Here is a 21,015-nt window from a genome sequence, read left to right as displayed (position 1 = left end):
TACAAAGGAGTACCCATCAGACTGTCAGCGGATTTCTCAAAAGAGACCTTACAGGCAAGAAGGGGCTGGAAAGAAGTATTCCAAGTCATGAAATCCAAAGACCTACAGCCAAGATTGCTTTATCCAGCAAAGCTTTCATTTAGAATGGAAGGACAGATAAAGTGCTTCTCAGATAAGGTCAAGTTCAAGGAGTTCATCATTACCAAGCCCTTATTATATGAAATGCTAAAGGGACTTATATAAGAAAAAGAAGATGAAAAATATTAACAGTGAAAGGACAGCAAACACACAGCTATTAACAACCACACCTAAAACAAAAGCAAACCAAGAGGACAGCTAGATCAGGAGTGGAACCATAGAAATGGAGAACACATGGAGGGTTAGAAACAGGGGGGTGGGAGGAGGAGAAGGGGGGAGAAGGCACAGAAAATAGCATAGATAGTAGGCAGAAAATAGATAGGGGGGAGCGCGAGAATAGTGGGGGAAATATAGAATGGAAAGAAGTTGAGACACGTGGTTATAAACTAAGGGGGGCAGAATGGTGGGGGAGGGAGGGTGCGGGTGGAAGGGATTGAAGGGGGGGAATAGAAAAACTGTAATGGTATAATCAATAAAATATATTTTAAAAAAACAAAAAAAAACAAAGACACTGAAATAGAGAACAGGGGAACAGTGACTAGAGGGGAGAGGGGAGGGAATTTCAGGGGAAAAGGGGAAGGTTTTACAGGAACTAGTATAAAGGACACATGGACAACAACTAAGGGGGTGGAAATGGGAGGGAGGTGGGGAGCACTGGGCGGGTGGACTGGGATGGGAGTAAAAGAGAGAAAACATACTTGAACAATAATTAAATTTAAAAAACTATTTGGAAAAAAAAAGAGACCGAGCATTGAATTTTGTCAAATACTTTTTCATTAGGTAATTGTAGATAACCACATGATTCTTCTCTTTAAGCCTATCAATAAAGCAAATTATCCTAATAAATTTCCTAACACTCAATTATCTCATACCCTGAATAAACTTCTCTCTCTCTCTTTTTCCCTTTTTGATCCTGGAGCCTGAGGTATTGTAACTTATTGTGAAACTATGTAACTAAATACCTAAATATATCTAAAACATGTACACCACAGTAATGTATAGTACATAATATGCTAACATCTCAAAATGAGTTTTTACTAGTTTTATGCAAATTATGGTATAACATTACCACGTGACACATTCTGAAATGGCACCAATTTCTCATAGCATTCCATGTCAATTTTCTATTCAAAATCCTTACTGGTAATGATGTTTCATGCATTATCATCTGAATATTTAAATTAAGCTGTTACTCTAATAACCACAGTACTTTACCAACTCAATTCACTGCTTATGTGGATGTTAAAGCAGATGAGTAATACAGCAGGAAAAATATTTCTAACTGAACAAACTTGATCATGAAGCATTATTTTACTGATGTGCTGCTGGATTCCATTTGTTTAAAACAGTTTTGCATCTAGAGTCACAAAAGTGAGATTTAGTGTATGGTTTTCTTCTTTTGTGCAGTCTCTGTCAGATTTTGGTAGCAATCTTAGACTTGCTTCCCCAAAATATGGAAGTTCTCCTTCTTTCTCTGTGCTCTGGAACAGTCTAAAAAGCAGCAGTGGAATTACCAGTTCTTTAAGGATTTAGAAGAATTATCCTGTGAAACATCTGGGCCTGACAACACTGAGGAAGTTGCTTCTTTAGTAATTTTCTCTTTCTTCTATGGAAATTGGTCTATTCGAATTTTCTTTATGCAAAGTCATTTTAGTAAATCATAGTTCCTTGTGTTTTCATTACTATGATCACTGATACATTCTACAATTGCTATTTGTATTCTCCACTGATCCAAGAATTGAGTTTAATATTGAAGTGGAAGATCCTTAATTTTTTACTACATTTTAATTTTTTTTACTATTTCTCCTTTATGACACTTACTGAAGTTTTCTCTAGGACCTATATAGGTATTTTTGTGATTCTTCCATGAGACTAAACAGGGCGGTGCTTTGGCTGCCCAAACCCGAGTCTTGGCCTCTTGCCTTCCTCTCTGAGCAACATGAGCTTCAGCACTCTCCAGCTTTTCCACAAATGACCAGACCCTGGATTCCATGCAGTTGCCCAGCCACCAGGCCTGGCAGGCCAGCAGTGTGGCCAGACTCTATGCAAGTGCTGGGGGCTTGGGCTCCTGGAACTCTGTGTCCCATTCCACCAGCATGCAAAGTGCCTGGGGTTCCAGGTGTCTGGCTGTGGGGATGGCCTGGGGTACAGAAGGCACATGGGGAATCCAGAGCAAGAAGGAGACTATGCAATGTCTGCATGACTACCTGGCATCCTACCTAAAGAAATGAGAAATCTGGAGGCTGATAATCAAAGACTGAAAAGCAAAATCCAGGAACACCTAGTGAAGGGACCCTGGGTCAGACACTGGGGGCATTATCTCAACACCATTGAGGACCTGAGGACTGAGACCTTTGCAAGTTCTGTGGACAATGCCCATCTTGCTGCTGATGACTTCAGAGTGAAATATGAGATGGAGCTGGCCATGCACCAGTCTGTGGAGAGTGACATCAGTGGGTTCCAAAAGGTCGCTGATGACACCAACATCACTCAGCTGTACCTGGAGACAAAGATCAGGGCTCTCAAGGAGGAGCTGGTCTTCAAAAACTGCAAGGATGAAGTAGTCTACAAAACCAAGACTGGGTTTTGCCAGCTCTGGGTTGACCATGGAGTGGAATGCCCCCAGATTTCAGGACCTCAGCAAGATCACAGCAGATATACAGGCTCCGGATAATGAGCTAGCTCAGAATAACTGATAGGAGCTAGACTGGTCCCAGCAGATTGAGGAGAGAGCACCACAGTGGTCACCTTATAGACTGCTGAGACAGGAGCTGCTGAGATGACACTCACGGAACTGAGACTACAGTCCTGTCCTTGGAGCTCTACCTGGACTAAATTAGAAATCTGAAGGCCAGTTTAGAGAACAGCCTGAGGGAGGTGGAGACCCACCATGCCATGCAGATGGAGCAGCTCAACAAGATCCTGCTGCACCTGGAGTCAGAGCTGGCCAAAACCCAGGCAGAGGGGCAGCGCCAGGCATGCGAGAGTCCTGATGAACATCGAAATCAAACTGCAGGGTGAGATCACCAACTACCACTACCTGCTGGAACAAGGGGAGGACTTCCATCCTGATTACACTCTGGATAGCAGCAACTCTAAAATCCAACCAAGACCCACTACCCGCCAGACACTGGACAGCAAAGTGGTATCTGAGGTCAACAACACCAAACTTCTGAGGTGTCAAAACAACAGAAGTGGGTCATGTAGTGGAGAGGAGGCCAATAAGTAGTTCAGAGATCACTGAATAGTTTTTTTAAAAAGTGATCTGGTTTCAGAATCAAGTTCAGTATTTCTTAATCAAATCAACACTATTACTTAATTATTTACATCTTCTCTATACTTTTCCATTTGATCTGTCTTGAACCAACAGCGAATTAAAAGTCTCCTCACTAGCCCTGGCTGGTATGGCTCAGTGGACTGACTGAGGGCCTGTGAACCAAAAAGTCACTGGTTTGATTCCCAGTCAGGACACATGCATGGGGTGCAGGCCAGGTCCCCAGCAGGGGATGTGTCAGAGGCAACCACACATTGATGTTTATCTCCCTCTCTTTTGCCCTGCCTTCCCATTTCTAAAAATAAATAAATAAATAAATAAATTTTAAAGAGCCTCCTCACTAATGCATTTGTGCCAATTTCTCCTGGTAGCTTCTGAAACTTGCTTTATAGATGTTACTTTGTATTTAATACATTCTAATTTGATAGATATTCATAATGTTAAATACTCACTGTCAAATAACATTTTAGCTTCATAAAGTAGTCTTAGTTTTAAATAATGCCTTTGGGCCTGAATTAAGATCATATTATATTAAGGTGACTATTTAGATCAATATCTTAGTTTCCTTTTTATTTGCCTTTACAAGTATATTTTGTCCTTTTCAACTTTTGAACCACTGTGTTTTCACTGGCTGTCTTAAATTTAAAAAAAAGAAATTAAATTTTGCTTAGTAAACACAAAAAAAGATGTTTACTTAGTGACTCAAATGGAAAATCTTTCCAATAGATCAACTAACAAGGTCATTTAAAATTTATTGATATGACAGATAAGGTCGTTCTTAGTTCTGTCTCATTTTGCTGTTTGGTTTTATAATTTAAAAATTCTTTCACTGTTGTCTATTTTTTGTGTGCATTTATAATTTTCCTGACAATTAGGATGTTTTACTTTTGTTCTAACATGTAGTTCTGGTTTTATCTTTATAACTATGATTTTAAATATTTTTATTTAATACCATTAATTGTCTAAAACTATGAGCACAAAAGAAATTAGCTTGTATAAAATTACTGTCCCTCTTGCACTACACAGTTACAGTCAATAGTATTATCCTTCTCAGTGTTCACCTTTGTACTGTTAAATACACTTATACTTCTACTAACTGATTTGTCAGCTTTAAATGATGTCCTTTGACTTCTGGCCATTACAGATGAGGCGATCCGCAAATTTATTCTACCTCCAGTTCTATTCCTACTTTCCTATTCTCTTAATATTTTTTAAAGAATTTATTTATAGGGAAGTATAAGGGAGTTAAATGGTAATGAAAAAATAAAAGAAAAAAGATTTTATTTACTTATTTTTAAAGAAAGGAAAGGGGAAGAAAAGAGAAAGAAAAACATCGATGTGTGACATAATCATCCATTGGTTGCCTCTCACACACCTTCAATTCGGGACCTGGCCTGCAACCCAGACATGCATCCTAACTGGGATTTAAACTGGCATGCTTCAATTTGCAGGATGATGCCCAACCCACTGATCCACAACAGTCACAGCCAAGTCTCTTAATGTTTTAAAGTTTTTATAACCAATTCCTACATCATAAAATATTTTACATATAGACTTTCTTATTTCAATTAAAAAATTTTTTTTCAACCCTGGCTGGTGTGGCTCGGTGGATTGAGCGCAGGCCTCCAAACAAAAGGATTGCGGTTGATTCTCAGTCAGGACACATGCCTGGGTTGCGGGCCAGTTCCTAGCAGGGGATGCACGGGAGGCAGCCGTACATTGATATTTCTCTCCCTCTCTCCTTCCCTTCCCCTCCAAAGATAAATAAATAAAATATTTAAAAATTTTTCATATATTTTGATTATGCCATTACAGTTGTCCCATTTCCCCCACTTCATTCCCCTCCACCCTGCACACCCCCTTCCCCCACATTTTGCCCCTTTATTTCATGTCCATGTGTCATAAGTTCTTTACCTTCTACATTTCCCACACTACTCTTGCCCTCCCCCTGTCTATTTTCTCCCCACCGTCTTTGCTACTTATTCTCTATACCTTCTCCCCAACTTTTCCTCTTCCCACTCTCCTCTGATCTCCATTTCTGTGGCTCCACTCCTGATCATGCTGTCCACTTAGTTTCCTTTTGTTTTAGGTGTGGTTGTTAATAACTGTGTGTTTGCAGTCCTTTCACTATTCATATGTTTTATCTTCTTTTTCTTAGATAAATCCCTTTAACATTTCATATAATAAGGGCTTGGTGATGATGAATTCCTTGAACTAGACCTTATCTGAGAAGCACTTTATCTGTCCTTCCATTCTAAATGAAAGGTTTGCTGGATAGAGCAATCTTGGATGTAGGTCCTTGTCTTTCATGACTTGGAATACTTCTTTCCAGCCCCTTCTTGCCTGTAAGGTCTCTTTTGAGAAATCAGCCGACAGTCTGATGGGAACTCCTTTGTAGGTGACTGTCCCCTTATCTCTTGCTGCTTCTAGGATTCTCTCCTTCATTTTGATCTTGGCTAATGTAATTATGATGTGCCTTGGTGTGTTTCCCCTTGGGTCCAACTTCTTTGGGACTCTGAACTTTCTGGACTTCCTGGAAGTCTATTTCCTTTGCCAGCTTGGGAAAGTTCTCCTTTATTATTTGTTCAAATAAGTTTTCCACTTGTGGCTATTCCTCTTCCCCTTCTGGTACCCCTATAATTCGGATGTTGGAACGTTTAAAGATGTCCTGGAGGTTCCTAAGCCTCTCCTCATTTTTTTGAATTCTTGTTTCTTCATTTTTTTCTTTTTGGTTGTTTCTTCCTTCCTTCTGGGCCACTTTCTTGATTTGAGTCCCAGTTTCCTTTCCACCACTATTGCTTCCCTGTGCATTTTCCTTCATTTCATTTAGTGTAGACTTCATGTGTTCCTGTAATTTGTGACTAAAATCAACCAGTTCTGTGAGCATCCTGATCACCAGTGTTTTGAACTGTGCATCTGATAGGTTGGCTATCTCTTGGTCACTTAGAAGTACTGGCTCTGGGGCTTTGAGCTGTTCTTCTGGAGCCATAATGTTTTGGTCTATTCACGCCTGTTATGTAGGAGGGGCAGAGTCTTAGTTGTTCACCAGGGCTGGGCAACCCACGTTGCTGGGTTGTGGTGGTGTATGTCGGGGCGTGTTCAGAGAGTAAATAATGGCACTTGCTCTGCTCTCTCTTGGATTTCGGTCCCCTCTGCTGCTTCCCACAAGCAAACTGGGCCCTTCTGGTGCTGGTTCCCAGGTGGGTGGGCTTGTGTACGTTCTAGGACCCTATCAGTCTCTCCAGTGATTTCTCCTGTGACGCTGGGAGCCTCTTTCAGCACCTCAACCCCAGCAAGTTTTTCCAATTGGTGCTTTTAGGCTTTATTTCTTGTTGCTGGGGACCTGGGTTGCGAGGTTTGTCTCACTGCCCATTTTTTGCCTGGTTTATCTGCGTGCGAATGTGTGACCATGATCAGCCAGCTGCCTTGCCCACCTCACTGGGGTTTGCTCATGTCCTCCCCTGGGTGTGCCAACACCACCTTTTTCTGCCTGGACCCCAGTGGCCATCAACTCCACCTCTCTTACCAGTCTGGATGAATGGTTCGTTGTTGTGGACTTTGGTATAGTTCCATTTTCTGTCTGTTCTGGTCGTGTTTTTGTTTCTAATTTTGTTGTCCTTAAATTTGGTTGTGGGAAGAGGTACAGTGTCTCCACCTATTCCTCCATCTTGGCCAAAAGTCCCCTAGACTTTATTTTTCCTTCCTTAGTCTCTAGTTTTTAGTCTTAAATCTTTGGTTAAATACACTCAATGTTCTCCAACAGTACTTTTGCCAGTTTCTTACTCATCTCTAGAGGATGATGTTCATCCTCTACTAGTTTCCTCAAGATGATCTTAACAATATGCCTTGCATCTTACAGGTTCTAAATGTTTATATACTTGAAGAACATATTACAGATGATAAATTAAGGCATAGAGAGATCAAATAATCTGTACATGCTAGCAAGAGGCAGAACCAAAATTTAAACTCAGAAGTTCAGATCCAGAATTAAGCTCTTACTTGTTGCTTCAACAAGTTCAGATATTCAATTTTAATCACAGATGAAATATTAACATTAGGAAGAAATGGTTAATAACAAAGCATGTACAACACATAACAAAATTAAAAGAAGAAAAATATATTTTTGAAAGTGTGCTAGAGAATTAAATATTACACAGAATGCTGAGAATAGTGTGCAGCAGGTAGTAAATAAATACTCTTAATTGTGAGCTATTACAGAGTAACAATTTAAAATATCAAACCTGTGTGGCTCAGGATTGAGTGCTGGCCTGTTTTGTTGTTGTTGTTTTTTAGAATAGTACTGGGTTTTTTTTTCATTTTGTTTTGTTTTAATATTGTTTCACAGAATTATCATTTAGAAAATGAGCAGAGCCCTGCTGAGTAGCTCATTTGGTTAGAACATTATCCTGGTACACCAAGGTTGTGGGTTCAATCCCGAGGACATACAAGAATCAAGCAATGACTGAATAAACAAGTCGAACAACAAGTTGATGTTTCTCTCTCTCTCTCTAAAAAAATATAAAAAATAAGAAAAAGAAAATGAACAGAGAGAAAAAAGTGTCCACTTAACTGCATGTGGTTATTGTTGAATGTTGTATGAAAATAATAAGAGTTCTAGTCTGGATGTAGACTAGATGTACTCATGAACATTCACTGGGATAAACATTTTATTTTGCTTTTAATCCTCACCAGAGGATATATTTTTTGGTTTTAGAGAGAGAGAGAGAAACATCAGTCTGAGAGAGAAGCATGGATTGGTTGCCTCCCACGTGCTCCCCTACCAGGGCTGAAAACCTCAACCAAGGTGTATATACCCTAACTGGTAATCCAACCCACAGCCTTTTGGTATAGGTATGCAACTTCAGCCAACTGGGCCATCCAGCTATACTTTTTTTTTTTTAAGATTTTATTTATTTATCTTAGAGGGGAAGGGAAGGAGAGAGAGAGAGAGAGAGAAATATCAATGTAAGGTTGCCTCTCATTCGTCCCCTGCCAGGAACCAGGAACTGGGAACTGGCCTGCAACCCAGGCATGTGCCCTGACTGGGAATCGAACTGCGATCGTGTGGTTCACAGGCCCGCGCTCAATCCACTGAGCTACACCACCCAGGGCTATACTTCTGATTAAAGATTTTATTTGTATAGTTTTAGATAGAGGGGAAGGAAGGGAGGAAGAGAGAGAGAGAAACATCCATGTGTGGTTGCCTCTCTTGAGCCCTGTACTGGGGAACCTGGCCCACAACCCAGGCAGGTGCCGTGACTGGGAATCAAACCAGCAACACTGTGGTTCACAGGCCAGCACTCAATCCTGAGCCACACAGGTTTGATATTTTAAATTGTTACTCTGTAATAGCTCACAATTAAGAGTATTTATTTACTACCTGCTGCACACTATTCTCAGCATTCTGTGTAATATTTAATTCTCTCCACAACCCTATGGTATCAATAGTTGTGTTACACTTATTTTACCAAATGGGTAGGAAAGACACACATAAGTAAGGTTGCATGCCTGAAGTCAGATGTAAGACATGGTGGAGCTGGGATTTAAACTGAGAGTATTGGCTCCCAGCTCCATACTCTTAACTGCCGTGCTACATATAATATCTTGTAGGTGGCCTCTGTGAACAAGCCGTTCTCCTCACAACTTTCTTTTGATATTGTCAGAATGATTGTGTTCCATGTAAAATAGTCTTGAATGAGAAGTCTACATAATGTGGATTCTAATCACATATTATTGAAAAAAATTACACAAAGCTGTTAAAGCACCCCTCACTTGGAAAGTACATATAGTTTAATTTAAGCCTTCTTCATATTTTAACAATTAATGATCATTTCTTCTTTTTTATTAGATTTTTTAAGAGAATTTGTTTATTTTTAGAGAGGGGAAGGGAAGGAGAAAGAGAGGGAGAGCAACATCAATGTGTGGTTGCCTCTGGCATGCCCCCTACTGGGGACCAGGCCCACAACCTAGACATTTGCCCTAACTGGAAATCGAACTGGCAATACTTTGGTCTGCATGTCTGTGCTGAATCCACTCAGCTAAACCAGCCAGGGCTGAATGATCTTTTCTAAGTGAAGGAAATAAATATACATCCAGATGGAGCTGTATTTCAATAGCATTCTTAGTAGTTTTGAGAATGATTTCACTGGGTGGATTATGGTACACTTGTTTAATTAAATTCAGGCCACATAATGTATTTGTAACCCATTTTCGTAGTACAGTGATTTTTTATTTATTTTTCTGATAGCATTGAAGCTTGTATTCAGTACAGGTTAATCTGCTTCAGGTGGCACATAGAGTACTAAGACAAAAAATAGACTTTCTAAAATCTTTTGAATCCCTACTTAACTATATTATTTTAACATATTTATCTTTCAGTAAATGTCACAAATTAAATGTTCATGAGTTATGTAGCCCTTGTACCTTTGCTCTTTAGAGATAGTGCAATGCTATTCAGTTGAGTTTTTTAAAAAAAATTATTGATTTTAGAGAGAGAGATGTTGACACACCCACTTGTTGTTTCACCTATTTATGCACTCATTGGTTGATTGTTGTATGTTCCCTGACTGGGGATTGAACCCACAACCTTGGCATATGGGGATGGTACTCTAACTAACTGAGCTACCTGGCCACTGCTTCACCTGGATTTTTAAAATACATATAGCTATTTTGTTTTCACTTTTATAAATTATTCTAAAGATATTTTTAAAAACCTCTTTTCCCCCTAACAATACTTGTCTCTATTTTTTAAATAAGAAAAGCTTTTTCAAACAATTAAGAATTTAAAAACTAAATGTTTTACCTGAAATTAGCTTTTCTAGCTCATCAGTCTATTTGAATTTCTCTAACTATGAACATTATGAAAAAGTCAAATTTCTGTGGGCCTACTCTCTTGTGCTGAGTAATTTTGATCCCCAAAAGGGTAAAAACTGTAACACTCATTGAGATAATAAATTATTTGTGTTTTTAATGTGATAAGATGACATATAAAACTACTGGTAAAAAAGCAGTGGGAAAATATGTCAACAATATGTACTAGTATAATGTCACAAAATTTTGTTAAGATAGAATAAGATACTTTCTTATAAAGTGCTGAAAGTATGATGCAGACAAATATAAACAGGAGGTTACTTAGTTCAGTGTGGATTGGATTATTAGGGCAATTTTTATGAGGGGGGTGGAACTTGAACTTGACAGGTGGCTAAAAGGAAGAAAATGGCATTTCAGAAAAGGAAAATAGGCTTCCTTTCTACTTCTTAGAATATTGAGTTTTTTTCTTTTTTTCATTATAATCTTAGGAAACTACATGCATAGTTTTCCCGATTAACCTTACAATAGTAATAATTTTAAAAAGTAGTTAGCACACTAACCTATGTTCAAGGCACTGAGTCTGGCTCTCAATAAAATAAATTATTTCATTTAAACCTCACAACATCCCATGCGGTAGTCACTCTTATCCCAATCTTACAAATGTGAAAACTGGAACTCTGAGAGGTTTCAATGCTGCATCCAAGGTATCATAAGTAGCAGAGCCAATATTCAAATCAAAGATTGAGTTTATAGGCCTTGTCTTTTAAACACAAGTAATTCAACCTCCTAATCCACTTTTGCCTAAAAGTGGATTAGGAGAAGAAATGATCATTAAAAAGAATGCACACACATGTAGAAAAAGAAGAAATGATCATTAAAAGGAATCCTGAGGTTTGTTTCCTTCCCTCGCCCTTGGGGACCTCACCTCTTTGTTCACAAGGGTTTGAAGGCAAAAACCACGTGAAAATCAGGCTACAAGGGCCTTAACTGCAGGGACAGTAACTTGTGATCAAGTTGTTAAAATTTAGGTGGTTCTGCAACATTGTGTTTTGAAAACTTTAAATTCATACGATCTGGCCACACTCAAGGACTGTCGTGGACAGACTTGATTGGTTACTCTGAAGAGGCATTATGGGTAAGGTGTCCGATTAATATCCTATGGTACAACTTGAGCTCCATTAGCATTTGCGCCCAGTTACTGGAACTATATTAAATGGTTTAATGACAGCCTGGCATCCAATTAGTGTATTTCCTGGATGTTGTTCCTAGATTAGGGGGAAATTATTTCCAGTGAAGAAAGTACAACCACATGAAAATCACTTGCTAAACTACCAGAACCTACATTCAACAATTCCACGCAACTTCTAGACCAGTTCTCTTTTTACTAGGGACCAGTCAATGGTCTCTTTCCTAAAGCCCTAAGTGCCTTCACTGGAAGGAATGTTTCTCTTTCTTGTACACTGAGAGTAAACTATGGCTCTTTATGTCAGAAATGCCCAAATGCATAGAGAATTTTTATGAGTTCATTTGAGCCAAACTGATGACTTATGCCCGGGAGCAAGATCGAAAATGCTCCAGAGAATAAGTATGGCAACTTTTAAAAAATGTATTTCAAGTTAAAAAGGGAAAAGAAGAAAATAAGCAGAAGAAAAAAAATGAGGAAATAAGGGGGGCGGGTGGTGGTGGATTGCATGATTGTTAGCATTATGCCATGCTTTCTTGAGGGTGGTTAAGGCTTATTTGGTTGGCTGTTTTTATTGTTCAAGTACAGTTTCCTACCTTCTCCCCCCACCCCAGCCCAACCCCCACTTATTTGTTTTTAAAGTCCTTAGCCAAGGACACGCTTATTGAGTTTAGGAAGAGGAGAAGGGAGAGAGACATGGAGAGAAATATACATGGGGAGAGTTGCCTGGGACAGAATCCACTTAGGGGACATTGCTCCAACCAATGCACACGGGCCAGGGCTGGATAAGGCTCATTATAGAAGCTGAGTAAACTGGCTGAGTGATAAGGCTCAGTGAACTGGCTGAGCTCAAGTTCCTGGGCCACGACCCCAAGGGCAATAGGAAGTCAGAGTGCAGACAGAGCAGCTTCAACCTCTCCTCACTGGGTGAGATGGATCCTGAGCACACACCGCATGCTGGCCTCCCTGTGAAGCCAAGACCTCTCTGTGGTTCCTAGGTGACCTTGAAGCCAACATAGCCAGCCAAGTCATGCAGGAAGAGCAACATTTGAGTGCTGCATTCAACATCCTATATAATCTGTGATCACCCAGGGAAGGTCTGGAAAAGGCTGACTCCTCAACTTGAAGTGACTGAGACTAAGATCAATGCCTTCAAGGTGATGTATCCAGGTAACCTGGATGAATGACTGAGGCAGTTGCTGAGAGCCTGAACAGCAAGAGGAAGGAAGCCCAGGGACTGGAGGCTGAACCTGGTGGCAGACCTCATGGGAGACCAGCCCAGGCCCTCCAGGGCAAACATGAGAAGTGTTAGCTGCACTGTGTGCCTGGTATTATGGAACTGAGCAGCACGCACCTCTGCAGCTCCTCATAATCCAGCTGCTCTTTTCTGGGGGACTGAGATGTCTGCACCGTCTGAACTTTGGCTACCACCACTGAGGTTGACCAAGTGCCTTCCATGCACTAATGTTATTAAAACCTAGCAGTGAGCCAAGATGAGGGACCCAAGCATTGGCAGAGACACAGACTGGCTTCTCCATTAAAGCTACCATTTATAGAGGTATTAGTCTACACCAGGCAGGGCTTTGAACACTATACAGATACTTCCATGTAAAGGAGGCAGACTCTGGCATCCCCATTAAATGGGTTCCTTCAGGAAGATTTGGAACCTTGTCCAATGCATAGAAAAAACATCTGTCAAGTTGCTGGTTATTACTGTTGTGATTGTACAGGTGAGCAAATGAGCAAAGCTCTAAGGAGCTGAAGGCAAATTAGGATAGAAACTGAGCTGTGTGGCTCCAGAGCCCACACGTGGCAACCACTGGGTCATTCTACCACCCCTTGGTTCAGTGTAGGTCTGTATACTGGGACAGGTCACATGGGTGAGAACCACCATGACCTGCACTTAGGAAGCCTACTGCACCCATTCTTCAGCCCTTGGCACTTGAGTGAATGGAATCTCCTGAGGTTTGCAGAGTAGGGATAGTATGTTTGTGGACTGACTGAGGTGATGCCTAAGTGCTCAAAGTGACTGGCTCAGTCGCCACTCTAGAAATGTTAGTTCTTAGAAGTACGATTCCTGTGATCCCAATTTGTTACTCTTTTGTATTAGAGTCACTCTTTCTGATAACAGAATTAGCAAGATAGCTGGATCCTATAGTTTTAAAAAGTAACCTTTCCCCCTGGCTGGCATAGCTCAGTGGATTGAACGCGAGCTTGTGAACCAAAGGACTGAGGTTCGATTCTCAGTCAGGGCACATGCCTGGGTTGCAGGACAGTTCCCAGCAGGGGACACAAGAGAGGCAACCATACATTGATATTTCTCTCCCTCTCTCCTTCCCTTCCCCTCTAAAGATAAATAAAATCTTTTTAAAAAAGTAATCTTTCTTTCTGTTTCTCAGGTCATCCTATTAAAGCAGATGGCTTTACACTTCAAAAATAACCACATGGTCCAACTACATGCTCCTCTTACATATGTCCAACTACAAATCTCCCCATCCCCACCCACTTTTGTAAGGCCCTATGAGCTAAGAGTATTGTAAACACAAAAATTCCGCTGGGCAAAAAGAAAACTATTTCATGATGAGAAAATGATATGAAATTCAAATGTCAGTGTACATAAAGTTTTAAGTACCTCTTTAATAAGGCCCTCCCTCAACTACACACTCATATCAGGTGTACTTGAGGGCCTGTAGGGGAAGCCTAGTCCCTACACTGGTCCATCTCCTCCAACAGGAAGAGGCACTTTCCACCTTCAACAGGAAGATGTCTTACTCTGCTACTCTGGCGGGAAGTACTAGGTCTTTCCCCAACAACCAGCCAAACTCAGTATACCACAAACTGTTTGCTCCAATCAACTGGTTACAATAATCCCTCCAAAATACCCACCCTACCCTGCTTGTTCTTCACCTTTGTTCTCTGGATTTGCACTTGGTTCACCACTAGACCAAATGTCTCAAACTGAACTTTGTTGTCCCAGAATCAACTCACTTTGTTAGAGAAATATTCCTTAAGGTTAAGAGAACACAGCCATGCTCCATGGTCTATGACCGCTTCTGGGCAATCAGGACAAAGTAGGGTAGCTGCAAGAGACTCACAAAACCTAAAGTACTTACTGTATGGCCCATTATAGGAAGTTTGCCGAACCCTGTTCTATTAGGATTCAGCCTACGACTGGATTAACACCTTAAGTAAAAAAATGAGACATGAAAGTATTATAAATTATTTCAAAGCTTGATATAGTAGGCTAAAAGGGCAACGTGAAAAATGTCAACTATAATTGGTTCTGGTAAGGCTCAAATATACCGGTTTGTAGACTTGATGTATTTATATTCGGTGAAATATAAAGACTCCCAAGTCAAAGTTGTGGAAAGCAATCTTAATCTACAATTACTGTGACCTTACATCAAAACAGTAAGCTCTCTTGATGTTCATTATAAATGTTTTTTAAAAAAAGTAAAATATTTAAAACATTAAACATTCAGAATTATAGTGTTTTATTTTCTTTATGAGCTTCTTTTCTATGCCATGGCAGGTTTGGACAAGCTTCTGAAGTTTTATTTGTGCTTTCAATGGCAGAAAAATTGCAGTTCCTTTAGTGAAGTTTCTTATCTGTATCGCTTCCTCTGAGACGCATTTATCCTTCATGCCTCAACCCCTTTCCTCACTTAGTTCCTCTGGCTGCATACCCAGCACTACTTCTTCAGTGGAGGCAGTGTCAATTTTCCAGAGTCGTCTACTACTTTTAGAACTCCATTTACATTCCATCCACATCCTGCAGTTTTTTGCACAGTTGTCTTGTCTGACTGTGAGGAGTCAACACTGTCTGTAACTCTTGGAGTCTGGGTGCAAATTTCACAGTAGCATCCTTAACCTGAGCTTCCAGTTTCACCAGATGGTTTAAGGTTAATCAATTCATGGAGGATTCTGAAACGATACAACCAGCCTTTATTGGAAATAGAATGTTCTTGTCTCCTTGTAATTACCTTCCCCTTCGGTGCAGCACTAAGATACCTTGGCCTGAATGCTAGTGAAACTGACTGGGATTTGTTTCTCATTACACTCCTCGACCTAAAGTAGAAGAAAATTCTCCAATTGAAACATAAGCAGCTTTCTCTTCCTACTGCAACTTAAACTAAAAGAGGTTGCAGCAACTTTACCTTAGTTTTTACATTCATCAGGCTTTTAAAATATGGTTTGTACTGGAGGTTCCTATAGGCCTAGGCCTTCTCACCTTGTCTTTGCTTTGCTATCACCATTTCCAAATCTAACCACATTCAATTTCACTGCCAGTGTTATCACTTTTTGCTTCCTTACTGCTGTCCACTTTCTGGACCAATTCCCTCTTTTGATTATCCACTTTTATAAAATGTCATACAGGTTTATCACAGGAAGACAAGAAAGCAACACAACTATTCTTTACTAGCTGTGTTGGAATTGACCCACCACCAACAAACTTTGAAAGAAGTGATGCAACTGGATGCTGATCATCATGCACATCTTTTATTTGCACAATGGTTAATGGAATAAAGAGCGAGCTGCGAAGTTTATGTAACAATTCAGTTAATAATTGGTAACTGAATTTCAACCACACTGGGGGCTGGTGTTACTTAGCTGTGAGAAATGCATGTTGGAACGGTGCAAAGTAAGAACTACATGCATCTAAAAAGGAAACCGTGTGTTAGTTCACAGTCAATCTTTAATTAAATTTAGGTAACTACTAGCCAAGCCTAATCCTAGATTACATTTAAAACTTAGAGCTTCTCAACAGAATTCTAGTTGTCAAAGGAATGCTAGTTCCAAGACTCTGAATTACTCTTTGGAGCTAGAAGATGTTGACACAATTCTTCCAATTAGGATTTGTAGACAATCTAAAAATCTATCTTTCTTGACAACTTAGGCCCCCTTTGCTCATTTTAATGCTCTTGAGGTCTGAGAAAACTACTATTGTCCAGATTAGAAAACTTTACAACCATCACAAGGCACAAGACCATGTGTACTTACAGTTTGTTCCACAGCAACCAGTACAACGTTTACTGCTGGAAAAGAGGAGCATCCATCCCATTAATGTTCTTTTAGTTTTGACTTTCACTTTATCTTAGCCAAAAGGCTGAAAAAGCAATCCGTTTTGTTTCTGAATTCATTTACTTGGTAAATCTTTTCACTCAGGGCCATAAAGTTTCCATCAACCTTTGAAAGAAAATTAACTTGCTCTGGCTGGTGTGGCTTGGTGGGTGGAGCACAGGCCTGCAAAGTGAAAGCTTGCCGGTTCAATTGCAGGTCAAGAGGTATGGCTGGGTTGTGGGCCAGGACCCCACTAGGGGACGTGTGGGTAGCAACCAGTTGATGTATCTTCCATGCATACAATGTTTCTCTCCTCTCTCTAAATGAAGAGCAAGGGCAAGAGAAAAAGAGAAACAAGGAAAAAGGGGGGGCGGGAATGAGAATGAATGAATGGATTAAATTAACACTGAGTATTTATGAAATTTTCCCCCCTTTATTTCTTGTATTTGCAAAACCCCTCAGACAACATGCCTAATTAATGACAAATTAACATGGTAGTAGATTTGAGATTCCCAGCTTGCCACCATCTGCCTATGACTTGAACAGAGCTCAAGTCATAGGATGATCACCCGCTGGGACATCAAAGAGTACTTATAAAATGTCTAGTAGTTCAGCAAATGTAAACCTCAGAACATTTGATCTCTGAGAATCTCAGGGGCTGAAAATATTATGTCATTATTTTTAAGAAAAGATGACTACTGTTAAAAGGTCTGCCCACTCGCCCATAACCAATGGCCTGTTCTTAAACTATTGATTCAGAAAATTATACTATCTTTGAAATCATATTTACTTTTGAAAGCTGAATGAAGGAAAACAAATGCTAATGGAGTACAATATCAAAATTATGCTCAAATGTCAATTTTTACTCAGTTTTTTAAATGTTTTATCCAAACTAATTTACAAACTTCTTACCTTATTAAATAAATCTCTGATTTCTTGATCATATAAAGCATACAGATGTTTTCTTAAGAAAAATATCCTGCAACTTTATTCCTAAGTGAAAACAAATTTACAGGTAAATCAATGTACAAAAACTAGTATCTATTATGACCCTCACACTTTGCATTTTCCAGTATGTCCTCATCCACATACATTAATCACAACAAGTCATAATGTGAACAGCAGTGGAACAAGTTTAATCACTGGACATTTATGCTTTCTTATGTTTAACTTATGCTCTAGTCATAATGTTTTCAGTGCTTAGTCATTTTAAAAAATACATAATACATGCACATTTCTGTACATTTCAATTCTCTCAGGTAGAAGAGATAAGTGCCCCAATTTCACTGATCAGAAAAAGCCCACAACAAAGATAATCTCAGATATGTCATCTATCTACTTTGCACACCTTGTGTTATGGAAACTTACAGGCATACTCTCACCATCAGACCTGAGATGGAAAGGCTAATCATACTTCAGTATATTCCAAACTGGTTACGCCTTGCTTTATGTGTAATGCTTTTGTTACTAAACAAGGTTTCCAATGATCAGAAGTTTTAAAACTTTCAGAAGAAAAAAGCAAGAGGATCCTGACTGCTGTGGTTCAAGTTGGTTGGGAACCCTCTGCAAAAGAAAGGGTCGCCTATTCCATTCTTGGTCAGGGCACATACCCAGATTGCAGGTTCAATGCCTGCTTAGTCCCCGTATGGGAGGAACACACTGTCATTTCTGTCTCTCTCCCCCAAATCAATAAACATATCCTCCAGAGAGGATTAAGAAAACAAAAACAAAAACTGAGACATGGCAAGTGAGACAGTTTGGAAGCCGATGTCCCCCTCCCCCCACCATAAGTGTTTGTTATTTTAAACTACTAAGTTTTGGGTAATTTATTACATAGTGCTATATAAGTAATACAGAGGGCCCCAATCCATATCCAAAAAGTAAAATGTACAACTTATGAATTAGCTGAAAAGGGCTAAAATTCAGAATTGCCTTAATCTTTGGTCAACAACAATTTCAACACTCCACGGCTTTCTGAAGAAAAAATAATAATAAAAATTTTAAAATCGCACAACAACTGAGAGATCTAAAGGGATGGAAAACTCAGCAAGAATGTAAATCAGTTACTAGAAATATACTTCATTATATCAGAACAAGAAAATAAATTTCATCTTTATAAAACCATTTTCTTTTAGTTGGACAATCCTTCATTTCCAGCTCATCGTTATTGTGCCAGAAATACCTACTACATTTAAGACAGAAAGATACACTACCTCCTCTGAATATTTCAAGTCATTTTTCCAAGACCCAGGAATCCTTTTCTGACATCTCCAAGAATGTAATTCCTAAAAACAGATGTTTTCTTTTAAACTACTTTGTGTAATAGTCAATCAATGCCTTTTGCAAATAATATCTTTAAAATAGCTTACATATCCTCATTAACATGTTCAGTAATCACAACAGTTCATTATGTGAACAGCAGTGAAAAGGTTTAATCACTGGATATGAAGTTCTTGGAGGAAGCAAAGATATAATCAAATGATCAAAATGAGAACCTCAGTGTCATCAGTAAAACAATAAAAACTAGTAACAAAAAGCACACAAAAGTGATAAACAAATATAAATAAATACAACTCGACTAAAAAAAAACTCCATTTATAACCAAATACAAACTTCTCTATCGGCAAGTACACCAACAATACCTATGGCAGTGACCCCTTGTGGCTTCTCCTGGATTAGTAACTTTCGGTTAAGCAGTCTACATTTGAGTAAATCTGTTCTGCAGTAATACAAAGAATACTCCAGAATAATGTGACAGCCACTGTTTCATCTTTCCTAAGAGAACCTCAACACCTGGAATCCAACTGAGCAGAAAAGGAAAAAAAGCCCTCATTTCTCTGTACTTTGAGGCAAACTGGCAGCACCTTTACTTTCACTCTATCTTTAAAAAACTGAAAACTCAGTGCCTGCATTCCTGGTACCCTCCCCAACCCCACCCACCTCCACCTAGGTTCTCAGCAGGTTACCTACTTCTGAACCCATTTGAACAGAAGCCCTTTTGCCCACAGCTCCACTTCCATCTGTAAAATATAGCCCCACCAGCCTTCCTGTTTTAATACACCTACACCCATGGTGGTATCCATTTAAAGTTACCTTTGATGGGGTAGGACAGCATTAAGACTACTCCGTGCTGATCACTGCTTATTTTCAAGATTATCAAATTGCACAGGGTTTCCCCGCAAGCCCTGCTTCTTTCAAATGCATAACTGGTTGGACAGGAGGTTTTTTCAGGAACACATGACACGTATCTATCTGCGTACCATGGACTGAAAAGACAAATTCACCTTAGATATTGTCTCTGCACTCAAGGACCATCTTCTAGCAGGTTCCTTACAAACTCTGAGTCCTTAAAATTAGGGCAACCACCACAACGAGTTCCCTACTTCACACCTACAAGACCGTGGAGAAAATGAAACTCTCATCCACTGTGAGTGGCAATATAAAGTGGTGCAGCCACTTTGGAAAAACAGTTCAGCTAGCTTTCCTCAAGAGAATGGACACGAGGAGTTAGCATATTCCCCACCAATTCCACCCTTAGGTATAGACTCATAAGAAAAGCAGGTTCGGCCCTGGCTGGCCTGACTCAATGGACTGAGCGCTGCCCTGGGAACAGAAAAGGGATTCCATTGCCTCTCAGGGCACATGCCTGGGTTGTGCGTCAGGTCCCCAGCTGGGGGCAAGTGAGAGGCAACTGACTCGGGTCTCTCTCACACACACAGGAGTCTCTCCCACTTTCTCCCTTCCCTGCTCTCCAAAAAATAAACAAATAACATCTTTATAAATCAATCAGTCAATCCAGGTCCTACCCTTTGCACGCCAAGCAAGCTCATTCTGCATGGACCATTTTCCCCAAATGTGACTTTTAAGAAAGCTATATAACCAAAAGCTCTTTGAATTTCAGTCAAATAAAATATAAGCATATTATAATAGAAAGTAGATGTCAATAAATAATGCCTTGAGCTGAGTCTTTCTGACTGGAATTTGGACAGAGTAATAAAAGGGGGGGAAAGAAACTATATTGCTTGGACATGTTGGAATCCTTCTTGCGAGTCTTGCGAGCAAGAGAAGGAAACGAAGAAGTTATAAACATTTCTGGTAAGCAGGAAATAAATAAGCTACTTAATATGCTAAGGAGCTCTTCCAAGACACAAAATAGAAATTATGCCCCAACTGGCCCCATTTTGTTTTTCTATGAAAACTGCAATTTCATACCGTAAACGTATGATAAGCATCGTCCTAAGATATCCCCACTCCTCAAAGCTTTCTATGATGCCCCACACCTTAAACAAAACCCTTCTCTCTTTCCTCCTAACACTGCTATTGACGAGTCCCCACTAGACCCTGAGCTTACCAAAACCCCAAGGACCTTCCTTACCTTATTTCCTTCTTAATTGCCGCATCGTTGCAAAGGGTCTTACAAGAAAACTGTCCGTTGAATTGAAACTCGACCTCTTCTCCTATTAGACTCATTTATGCTCCTTTGGGGTCACATACCCACGCCCGACCATACCAACAGCTCCTACATTATCTCTGCATTAGGAAACCACCA

The 21,015-nt window shown here is 39.8% G+C and overlaps 1 long non-coding RNA gene and 1 pseudogene across 3 annotated transcripts; one reads left to right on the top strand and one right to left on the bottom strand.

Moving 5' to 3' along the window:
- Positions 1 to 1,117: 1,117 nt before the first annotated feature.
- On the top strand, positions 1,118 to 3,367 carry LOC118979566 (keratin, type I cytoskeletal 18-like; annotated as a pseudogene).
- Positions 3,368 to 14,878: 11,511 nt separating this feature from the next.
- On the bottom strand, positions 14,879 to 20,994 carry LOC118979522 (uncharacterized). Of its 3 annotated transcripts, XR_005064926.1 has the most exons (6): positions 20,842 to 20,994; positions 19,560 to 19,732; positions 18,680 to 18,751; positions 17,379 to 17,459; positions 16,407 to 16,785; positions 14,879 to 15,329 (listed from the first exon to the last, which is right to left on the bottom strand). It is a non-coding gene; the product is annotated as an uncharacterized LOC118979522 (long non-coding RNA). The 3 variants fall into 3 exon arrangements; XR_005064928.1 differs by lacking the exon at positions 18,680 to 18,751; XR_005064927.1 differs by lacking the exon at positions 19,560 to 19,732.
- Between the last annotated feature and the right edge of the window lie 21 nt (positions 20,995 to 21,015).

This window comes from Sturnira hondurensis, unplaced genomic scaffold (genome assembly GCF_014824575.4).
Source record: "Sturnira hondurensis isolate 20B ecotype Veracruz unplaced genomic scaffold, ASM1482457v3 Scaffold0022542, whole genome shotgun sequence".
NCBI lineage: Eukaryota > Metazoa > Chordata > Mammalia > Chiroptera > Phyllostomidae > Sturnira > Sturnira hondurensis.
This window is presented reverse-complemented; position numbering and strand designations above follow the sequence as displayed.